Source organism: Micropterus salmoides, unplaced genomic scaffold (genome assembly GCF_014851395.1).
Source record: "Micropterus salmoides isolate LMB-PRFRI ecotype aquatic unplaced genomic scaffold, ASM1485139v1 Ms_hic_scaffold_2000, whole genome shotgun sequence".
Lineage (NCBI taxonomy): Eukaryota > Metazoa > Chordata > Actinopteri > Centrarchiformes > Centrarchidae > Micropterus > Micropterus salmoides.
The window spans coordinates 307-11,103 of NW_024041153.1; the positions used below are offsets into that span (position 1 = coordinate 307).

At 41.4% G+C, this 10,797-nt stretch overlaps 1 pseudogene; it reads right to left on the minus strand.

Moving 5' to 3' along the window:
* Nucleotides 1-581: 581 nt before the first annotated feature.
* On the minus strand, nucleotides 582-10,574 carry LOC119915228 (annotated as a pseudogene).
* Between the last annotated feature and the right edge of the window lie 223 nt (nucleotides 10,575-10,797).

Below are 10,797 nucleotides of genomic sequence, written 5' to 3' on the forward strand. Positions count from 1 at the left end.
TGTGTACCAGCTGCTGGATTGGCTACCCTCCCCTTGGATATCCACCCCCGGGCTAGTGCTTACTCCTCAGGCCGTCTGCCAGTTCTGTGCTCGCTTGCCTACTGAGAAGCTGCAGTGGTGAATGGATGGCAATGGTCTTGTCATCTTAGAGCCCTGACGTCAGCTAAGGCAGTGACTGACTTATGTGCACTGTTGGTCTCACCGTCCTGCCTTCCTATTATAGAGGACGGTAGCACAGCAACTTTATAGCCAAATCCCTCACCTAAAGTTATCGTGGGCATCACAGAAGGCATGGTCCTTTTAACTTCCTTGTTGCAGATGGAGCGAGGTTGTTGTGTCTTTGCTGTAATATGTCCATTTATCATTTGGAAAGAACAATTGATTCGTTTGAAATGGTTGGCTTACTAAGCCTGTGATGCAACGCGTGCTTCTGCCCAAAAGGTAGCAGTTTCTACTAACACTATTAATGTAAATGACTAAATGCATTGATTTCATTCGAATGCACTACTGCTGGGAAGTTAACAACATGTCTTGAAATCAAGTCTAATCTATCTAGTCAGAGTAAAATGCAAGGCCTGTACCTGTTTGCCTGTGGTGTGGTCGGTGTGGTTAATGGAGCTGCAGCCAGCATGGCATGGGGAGTAATACATCACACCGTCTGCCCCACACACAGGTTGTAGAGCTCTCTGACACAATTACAGCCTTCATTACAGCCCACTGTCAGGTCCTTCTCTAAAGAAGAGCTGCAGACATGAGGGAAAGGAGGGACATAAATGACAGGGACAGATGAAGGGAGACCAGAGGAAAGGGAAACAGACACAGACACAGAATACAAAGGGTAGAGAGGGCAGAGTAGTTATTAGTCGGCATGAATTTGCTTGCTCGTGATTTCTCATACATAATAAATGTTTTCCTAAGTCTGTATGATTACGCTGCACAAACTGCCTAAAATGGACTAAATTATCTACAATCCCAGTGAAAATTAGACAAGAAGTGGTAACAAAACAGCTGTGACAAACTGCTAAAACATGCAGGCCTGCACACTGACATTAGTAAAAGGGTAAGCTAATGTTGATGCTAAAACTAATATAACATTATAAAGCTCTTATAAAGCTGTGGGTTACATTAAAGCTTCAGTTAGATTTCTTTTGTCTTTATATGCTGCTGAAAATGTTGGTGGTCAAATACTTAAATCTTCCCCAGCAATTAGATAAAATAATATTGCATATTTTCTGCTCGTCTCAAGCTAAACCCTGACAATGAACAGTATTCATAGGGAAAATGAGACTAAAGCTAAAACCAACAACAGTTAAATTAACAACACGTGACTAAAACTAATACACATTTTGTCAAAAGACTAAAGCCAAATCAGGTGCTAAAATAAAGACTGCTCACCTGTTTCTAAGGCGCAGCTTGCTGGGCTTGTTATACAGGTGTTTGTACTGGTCCATTTGCTGTTTCTCCATCAGACCAGACTGGTATGGTGCTGTGACACCAGCCATGGGCACGTTGGGGCAGTGAATGAGAAAGATGAAGATGGCGAGCAGACTGACCATCGCACACATCATGCAGAAACGGATGATACCTCGACAGCGCAGGTTCAGTCTCTTCACGATGTAGCCGCCCAGGAAGGTGCCACCACCTCCTGCTGGTACCACCATGTACCCTGCAAAGGGAGAGACGAATATTTGTGCAGTTCTGCTGCAGTTCCATTTTAAAGCCCTAAAAGAAAATTGCACGTTAAAACAAATAGAGATAGGAAGTCTTGAAGTGGCCAGATTTTAATGGAATTTGCTGTGAATATTTATGACCTTATGTCTTTTGTAAACCCTGACCTTTCTTCAAGCACCAACATCAGGTCAAAATCTCCACTTGCAATCTAAGGTTCATTTATAATAAATTTAATGACCTCTTTCATTCTGGACACTTCATTAGCTTTCCTGCAGCTCCGCACCCGGTGGCAAAATCTCCACATTGCACATAAGATACTGTCTCTCATGAAACATTGCCAAGGTTATCCAGTGAGTGACAAATTAATTGTTTACTTGCAAAACATGTCTGTAAGTCTAATTAAATGTTCATCTCTCAGAATTATTAAAAATGTATATTTTGTTAGATGCTGCCATTTAGAATGACATTCAGTAAATTCAGTGAATCTACACATAATTGACTGCATAAGACACAAGTGGCTATTTTGATCCCGCTATCACTAGTTTTTATTTGACCAAAAACACACAGCTGAATACAACAACTGTTTATTTGCCAGAAATTGCTGAAAAGCATTCTGGGAATAAAGATATCAACCCATACTCCCCAACATATTCCTACTACTAGTGGAGTTAAATGATAACCTTTCACAAAGAAGGGCTTCTTTGTTGCTGGAATAAGTACAAGGTCAATGGAAATAAGGTGTTGGATAGATGTATAGAAGGAACAGTTCAGAATAGCTGAGATATGTCATGGCAGTTTACAGTTAAAACCAAGGATGAGAAATAAAGGGCTATACAGGATATATATTTTATCAACCATTTGGGTTTTATTAGTCACTCACCAAACCATGTGGCAGCCTCTGATGCACTGAGACTGAACTGAGACTCCAAGAACTTTGGACCAAACGTGGACATGCCGGCGATGAGGGTGGCCTCAGTTGCCCCAGCCAAGCACAGGAACAGGAAGGTGGGATTCTTTAAGAGGAGCAGCACAGACCTGGAGAGAGAAAAAATTAATTAAGGGGGACAGTGTGTGCAACTAACTGAATAAACTTTAGCTTCCTTTTTAATTAAACCAGCCCGCTCTAATCTCGACAGTCTGGAGACATTCCTAATACAGATAAATGCTGTATGAGACCCAAAGATATTCTGTCATGTTACATCATATGCCATGATTACCACCTTACTCTGTCGCTGTAATCCCCAGTGCTACAGAGATGACATCACACTGGTTGCTGAGGTCAAAGTAAACAAAGCTGTGGACTGAAAGGACCCAGGGCTGCTTCTTATCTGTAAAGCCCTGCAGTCAGAACATGCCTGCCCAAACAGAGCTTGTCTGGGAATTTATTTCCATCATATTTGCATCTGTTGATGGAAGGAATGCTTTAGTAAGTTTTCAGAAAAGAGCAATTGTTGCCTGTCTGCATACTTAATTCATTCATAATAGACAGGTTTCCAGTTTACAAACAGTCGAGCAAGGAGACATAAAACACATCGCCACAATGTCAAGCAAGTTTATCTATCGACATTTTTAGTATTTAGAAATGGAGCAACTTGCTGGAACCCATTTACTACTAAGGGGTTACTCACCAGCTGTTACTTTTTAAAAGGAACATTTGTATTAGGCACTCATCCTCGCATTTCCTTCTTTGCTGCACGTCTCATATTGATAGGCATCTGTTGGCTCTGGCATAATAACAGGGAATTCCAGTGACAAATGGTAGCTACTAGCAGTGACAATGCTAACGTGTACTACACAAAGTTGGAGAAATTAACTGTAACTGTGTTTGAGAACTTCCTGCTGTTATTGTCATAATATACCAGACGCTGTCAGGTGTCTTATATTACTAAAAAACTGCAGTGTATACAGGCAAGGCTTCACTCATATGAAACTATGTCAATTAGTAGATACTCATCCGCTACAGAGGATCATAAAAAAGGACTCTGCACTCTTTTTTCTTATTACAAGCATAACAACTTGATGCATTTTCTTTCCTAAGTAATCAGTCTGCACCTCTATCAGCTATCACCAAGTCAAAAACTGAAGCTCTAAGCACACATCAAATGGATCACCAACGTGTTGATCATAGAACCTGAGAAATGTTTGCAATATTCATTAAACGGCCATAAACTAAGATAAGCTTTTTACCTTAAAACAGGTGACACACACACAAGTTTCTGTTAAAACTATCCAGGAAGAATCCAGGTCTCTGACCAGATCACTAGATGCTGATATCCAATCATGCACTTATTCAGTTCATTACCTTGGCATGTCTTTGACCGATTTGCCAAACTGAGGGTCTGAGGCTGTGTTATGGCTTCCGTCCTTAAGCTGGTGGGCCTCAGACACCCGCATGGCCACATACTCCTGAGAGCCTGCAGGAAAGAAGGTAGAGGAGGAGTTAAGTGAGACTGTGAGTTCCATTCTCATTCCAATTTCTACCTCTATTTAAAATTAAAATGTGATCTTTAGCTTCTTTACTTCATGCAAGAGAGAGACTGTGTGTATGTGAACAGTGGACAGGAGCGGTACCCGGGAGCTGTCGTGGGTAGCCCAGGATGGGGAATGCTATTAGAGCTGCTGCTCCTCCTGCCAGGAAGCCGATCCACCAAGCCCCGACCCACAGAGGGTTCTCTGGAGTCAACTCTGTGCTGTGACAACACACACAAACACACATCGTATAAGTGACTTGAAATTTACTGGTTGTGACCTTTAAATGATGGCCCACTACATCCTGTTGTGCGGCCTCACAGTCTGGTAGAAGAATGAAGAATGGGCCTTGTGACATCCAACAAGCCTGACCCCAGCCTGTTGAATTCCCAAAAGCCTGAATTGGAGTTATTTCAAACAAAGCCCTGTAAATTAGTACGAAAATAGTGAGTCAGACCTAAAAGCAAAGCCACTATTGGCTGCGCTTGTAATCTTGCAGGTCGCCTTGGTCTAAGTAGACCTGAGCACAGCCTTGTCTTTTCCACAACTGTGCAAGCTGTGATAGGAGACACAACTTTCTCAGCGCTGAACTATCTTTGTTCCTGAATACAGACTTTACTCGCTGGACGAGCTACTCTGTTTTCTTCTTTTTTTACCTCTATTATTTTCTTTGTGTTACCAGCACAATTTTGGATCCCTAAGGAAAACGTTATACACAAGATAACATTTCATGCCTGCAGAAATAGACGGATAAACTCCGTGCTTAACTGAGAAGATCACCTCCGTGTTCTACCTTCTCAACTTACGTCGACTTCACTGATTCCTGTTGCTGCTGCCGAAGAATCAGCTGTGCCGTTGAAACTACCGGCAGAACCGAGCAGAGAGAACTTCTCTGGAAAAGGACGCATCTACTAGCTACCAAAAGAGGCTTTAGTATGTCTGGGCAGATAGTTCTATAAGTTTGTTATTGTAATTTACTGATACAAGCTTCATGTGGTGAATTTCTGTTAAGAAACTCCAAGGGATTTTTAAAGACCGCCGTGTCTTGTTTTATTGCTATGCACATTGTTTGTGTCCGGTACCACCGCTGGGCCGCAACTGCTTTGTTCCTAATTACTGTGTGAAAACATATCAGTATTTTTATCAAGCCATGGTTGCAAACATGGTTGCTGAATGCAAGTTCACACAGGCTCCGCCCTCTACTGGACTCTATGGGTACTACCTCATCCAATCACACGCACGCACTTGCCCACTGAAATTTTATCATACACGTAGCCGACCTCATTGATAAAGTTGTAGCTGAGTGTTTGCAAAAGTAATTAGGATTTTTGGTGTTGGCTTCTGTTGTCTGAAAACAGATACAATTGCACATTCTATCTAATCTAAAACCAGCAAACGCTGCTGAATGAACGTTCACTGCTGGTGGCTGTAGGATAGGTTGTGGTATATTGTATACACATACACCACATATGTATATGTATACATCCCTGTCTTAGTCTCTCCCCCGCCTTTGTCTCTCACTCACACACGCTTGCTAGTTTGTTGTACATTTTTGTATGATTTGTTTTATTGGCTTTATTTAATTTTGCTTAGAATAGTTGTTGATCATTGATCTATGATTGAGTTGAATAAATCCTAAAATTTTAAGAAGTCGTTGCCTGTGATTATAATGTTGCAGTAAGAGTTGGTTACCATGGCCAGTGTACGTACTCACCCTTCTCTGTTTGCCATCTATAGGTGGACAAACCCTCTTTTGATATTTGGCTCATATTTGGTAATTGATCCCTGATTCCAGGATGGTGTCCCATATTTATTCATTATAATTAATAATTTTGAATATTAATACATACTATTAACATTTCTAGAATATATTTGATATTCAGCTAATAACCAAACCTGACCATATGTTGAAAACCCCAACACTGTGGTGTGAAATTTCTAGTCTGTTGTACTCTATTATACTCTAGTCTATTCTGACATCCAAAGCAGACTCACGTCAGGTGGATCTCGGTGTAAATCTTGAGGAAGTATCCTCCCAGCAGGTAGCCTGCTGCAGGACCCACAATGGCCGCTGTGTAGAAGATCCCTGGGGAGAGAGAGACCACAGACACTGAGCCAGGCCATGGGTGTGTCAGTACAGTGATTGTCAACTTCCTGTTTCCTACTTACCGCTTCCTGTCCTACACGTTAAAAAGGCCCCATTGTTCTTTACTGTGGTCTGTGTCCACAAAGTTAATGTTTCATAAGAAAAATGGAGCTTGAAGTTTGTGTGTTTTGATGAGAGCATTCCTTTAAGCAGGTTATGCTGTGCTCTGCTGTTATTTGAAATGGGCAATGGGGACAAGACCCAATTTAGGGTACTATAGATGTCAGGAGTGAATACTGAATGAATATGATATGAATAATAGGTGGGGAAAGGAGTCTGAGATGGTCAGAATAACAGCTTCGCCGACTGTACGCCTGTGTATGTGTGAGTGAGTGCAAGGCACATTTGGTTATTTCCACTCAATTAGCTCTTTCATTCCCAGTGATAGAGGCAACAACAATTCTGTGATTTCTCCTTGATGTTCGCTGCTAACTGAAGTTTTTACAGAGTGTCATTAGGAGGACTATTTTGATGCTAGAGAGAAAGAATTACAGCAGTTGCACACATTCAACTAATTCACAACATATAAAGAAACAATTAAAATATGAGGGAAGAGGGAAATAGTGTCATGCAAATTGGAGACAGCTGGTAAGACAACCAGTATTGTTAACAGTTAGATTGCATTCAATGTGTCAACTTACAGACATGACAGAGGTGTGGGCATTTGTATGCTGATGTTCAGACAAAAATCTACGTTCACATTCATGCAAACAGCCGACATATTTAAGTCTGTATCTGCAAAAAAAAATGCAATTACAGCAAAAAGATGCAGATGGGAAATTTTCCAAGGCCTGATATTTACACATGTATTGTCATTAAGTGTGATTTATACTTATGGGTCAAGTCTAAGTGGGTAGCTTATTCTATGCAATCAAAGCACAATCAAAGTAATTAACATTAAGAGACAGAAAAATCTGTGCTTCCACGTCTAGCCCTGCTGCTAATATGAGTTGAGATGGAACAGATACTTGCTCTCCTCTTTATGTCCACACAACTCTGGCCTTTAGCCTTTTTACTTCATGACCTAAACCATTTTTAGTGTCTCAGCAGTGTGCTAATAATGGTAAGAAGTGAGGTAATGTGACTGTTTGACTTCAAAATAAACAAAAGAAAAATCCCTAAAACATGTTGCACTAAATTAATTACTGATATGACTCACCAATATAAACTGGGGCATAGTTGGATTTGACGTTCTCATCGAGGTATGTGACTCCTAATGTGTAGAGAGGCGTAGCACCCACACCATGTAGAAACTGGCCCAGCATGAACACAAAACGATAGCTGGACAATCCTCCACCCTCCTTGTCCTGGCACGGGCTGGTACGGTTGGCAGAGCACATTCCTGTTCGCTCAGGCAGACTGACCTGGTAGGGGGGTGTGGTAAAGTGAGGCATGGCAAACACCAGAGAACCAAGGGCCATGATCAGCACCCCCCATCCCAGCCAGCGAGGCTTGTGTCCTGTCCCGCCGAAGTAGCTGACAAAAGCCAGGCAGACGCAGGCAGCGATGTCGTAGGAGCTGGCGATAAGGCCAGCCTGGTAGCTGCGCAGGTCGAAACGCCTCTCAATGGAGGTGACCACTGTGTTAATGAAGCCGTTGATTATCATCCCCTGGAGGAAAGAGGCCACGCAAAGGAAGAACAGGACCCAACGAGGGGTGTTGAAAACTTGGATAGCTTTGGGGGTCAGAGCCCCCCAGCCACATAACTGACCCGAGTCGGCGGAAATCAGTTTTAACTTCATGGGAGTCTCTGCATGTGGTCTGGTTTCCACCCCACATAGCTGCCCTGGTAGTGTGGAAGCCCCAGTGAAAATGTGGGACAGAATAGGGCCATCAGCGCCAGGGCTCCCAGGACTTCCTGGGCCTGAGCCTATTGGGCTGCCTGTCTGGGAGTCCACGGGGCTGGGGGTGTCCAGAGAGGGACCTCCACCAAGAGGGCAATCCTGCAAGTCCAGGAGCTCCTGCTTGGAGCTAAAGGAGGCGTCAGCATTAAGCAAGACTGGCATCTCCCCTCTGAGGGGCACTGTGAAGGAGGGTCGATGTGGGAGGTCTTTGATCTGGGGATAGAGTTATAGGTTCACAACCACAGCGTAGAAAAAGGAAATGTGAATCAGCTAAAGATCAAAATTTATTTGTTGTGGTCAAGGCTCTGTCAGGCTTGTGTCTGAAGTTATCTATTCTTGGCTTGTATTGCATACTCCATGTATCCACAGTGATGAATATTTGTTAAGGCTCTTCAGGTGCTCTTCTTTGCTTATTCGCACATGGTTGTCTCCTTCATGTCCTACAGAAAGCAAAGAGAAAGTGAATATGAACCAGTCTGTATTAATAATTAATTTAATAGTTGCATGAATGAATGACACATAAATCTGAATGGATGACTTTTGGGCCCCATGTGGATGTCAGGGACACGGTTATTAAATCCTGTGCGTTCCACAACAGAGGAGCTGAGGCATCCTGTGATATCAATCTACAAGGAAATTATTATCAGTAGTTGCACACAACCTCAAATAACACACAGAGGTAATGAACCATTAGAAGCACTCTCTGCTCCAGTAAGCAGAAATACAGATCACAGCTTTCATTAACACAAACTGCGCAGATCTAGCAAAATATTTTGACTAAATAGCACAATTTGAGACATAACATCCACATACCCACTTGAAAACACATACAATAATAACTGAAGACCACTTTATAAATGCATATTGACTCATCATTGCAGAATAAAGCGTGATGTAAAATTGATATAGCTTGAGAGTCATTTACAATTTGTCTACTTAAAATTTAAAACAGTTCATTATTCTGCTGACATCTGCTTACAGTATGGAGATGCTGATGCAGACGCTGGATCATTTACCTACAGTAACCTCTCCTCAACAGCACAACAGAAAATCCTTACCTAAGGATGAGACAATGTGTTGCTCATACACAAGTGTGTGTATGTGAGAAAGAATGAGTGTGAAGTACTCTGTTATATTTTAACTACACTACTGCTGGCTGGCTGTGCAAATGCTTGCCTCACATAACCTGACCTAAGTAACACTTTCTCTTACAACACCTCTAACATGCACTTCCTGTGCTCTGCTTCTTCCATCCCCTTACAATTATCTTGTATTGATTGCACTTTTTTGTTAATTCTTACTTCTTTCCCTAGGTATTTAGCACATTGATGTGATATGTGCTATTATCTTTTACTAGTATTTATTGCTGCTCTTACTAGTATTGTAGTAGTATTCTTATTGTAGTATTGTTGTATTGTCAGTTGTAGATCTCATGCTGTATTTGATGCTCTGTTGATGCTTGTATGTTGTTCCTAAAATGTAAGTCTGGATAAAATCGTGTGCCAAATGAGTAAATGTAAATGTAATGTAAGAGAAGGACTGTGCATAATGAGCTGTAACAATGTCACTAACAAAAGAAGTAGAAAAGGGATGAAGAGTAGTTCCATCACTGACTCATGTCCTCATTAAATGTATTACAAGTAAACATGTTAGCTGATAAACACATCCCGAGCAAAAGCACAGCAGCTCAACAGTTGATGTCTCCCTACTGTACATAAGTATTTCATTTTCAAAAAGAATGAAGAGGAATTATTTAAACTCCATGACAACTTCTGAAAACTCTTAAAACTTCATTGCTTTTTTGCTGCTATATGGCTCATAGCAACACTGTAATGTACATGAAGATTTTAACTGAATAACACCTCTGGAAAAGTTAATAAAATTAAATATTATTAACTGGCAACACCTGTTAATAGATGATAATTGGCAGTAAATATTCATCACAAACACAAAACTCTAAATATACAAAAATAAATCAAATTGTAAGTATAATCTATTTAGCCTCCTACCTCCATTCCCACTTAGGATAATCAACAGGTCTGGTGACATCCAAGAGTGTTGATTAAAAAAAAAGACAGACTTGGAGATACAGAATGCCGTAAGGATGGAGAGTCAGAGAGAAATATAAATGCTAGTTCATAAGACCGTCTCTCAAAGCCTCTTATATCCCAGCACTGAGGCAGAAGATCAGCACAGTCACACGCCACCAATGTGTCCCTGCACACAGGCTGAAGGGAGGGGAGTGCTCCCAGTCCACATAATCCACCTAGAGCAGTAACTGATACTGCAATGGTGCTTTGCTGCCTCCCACTGGAGTGAAACTATATTGTTTGATCACATACACACACAATGAAGTTCAAAAGCAAGTTGGTTTATCAATGTAGTTGTACACCTGCATTAATTAGCCTTTTGATTTTAACATTATTTCAAATGAGTCATTGTGTAGGATAATGTCACTTGACTATCTAGCTTTAGGGAAATCCCTAACTTCAAAATTTACTATTGATGATGTCAGCTAAATTTCTTGGAAACAGTCAGTGGATGTTACGTGTGAAGTACTCTGTTATATTTTAACTACAATACTGCTGACCTGTGCAAATGTTTGCCTCACATAACCTGACCTTAACAATCTATCTAAGTAAAGGACTGTGCATAATGAGCTGTAAC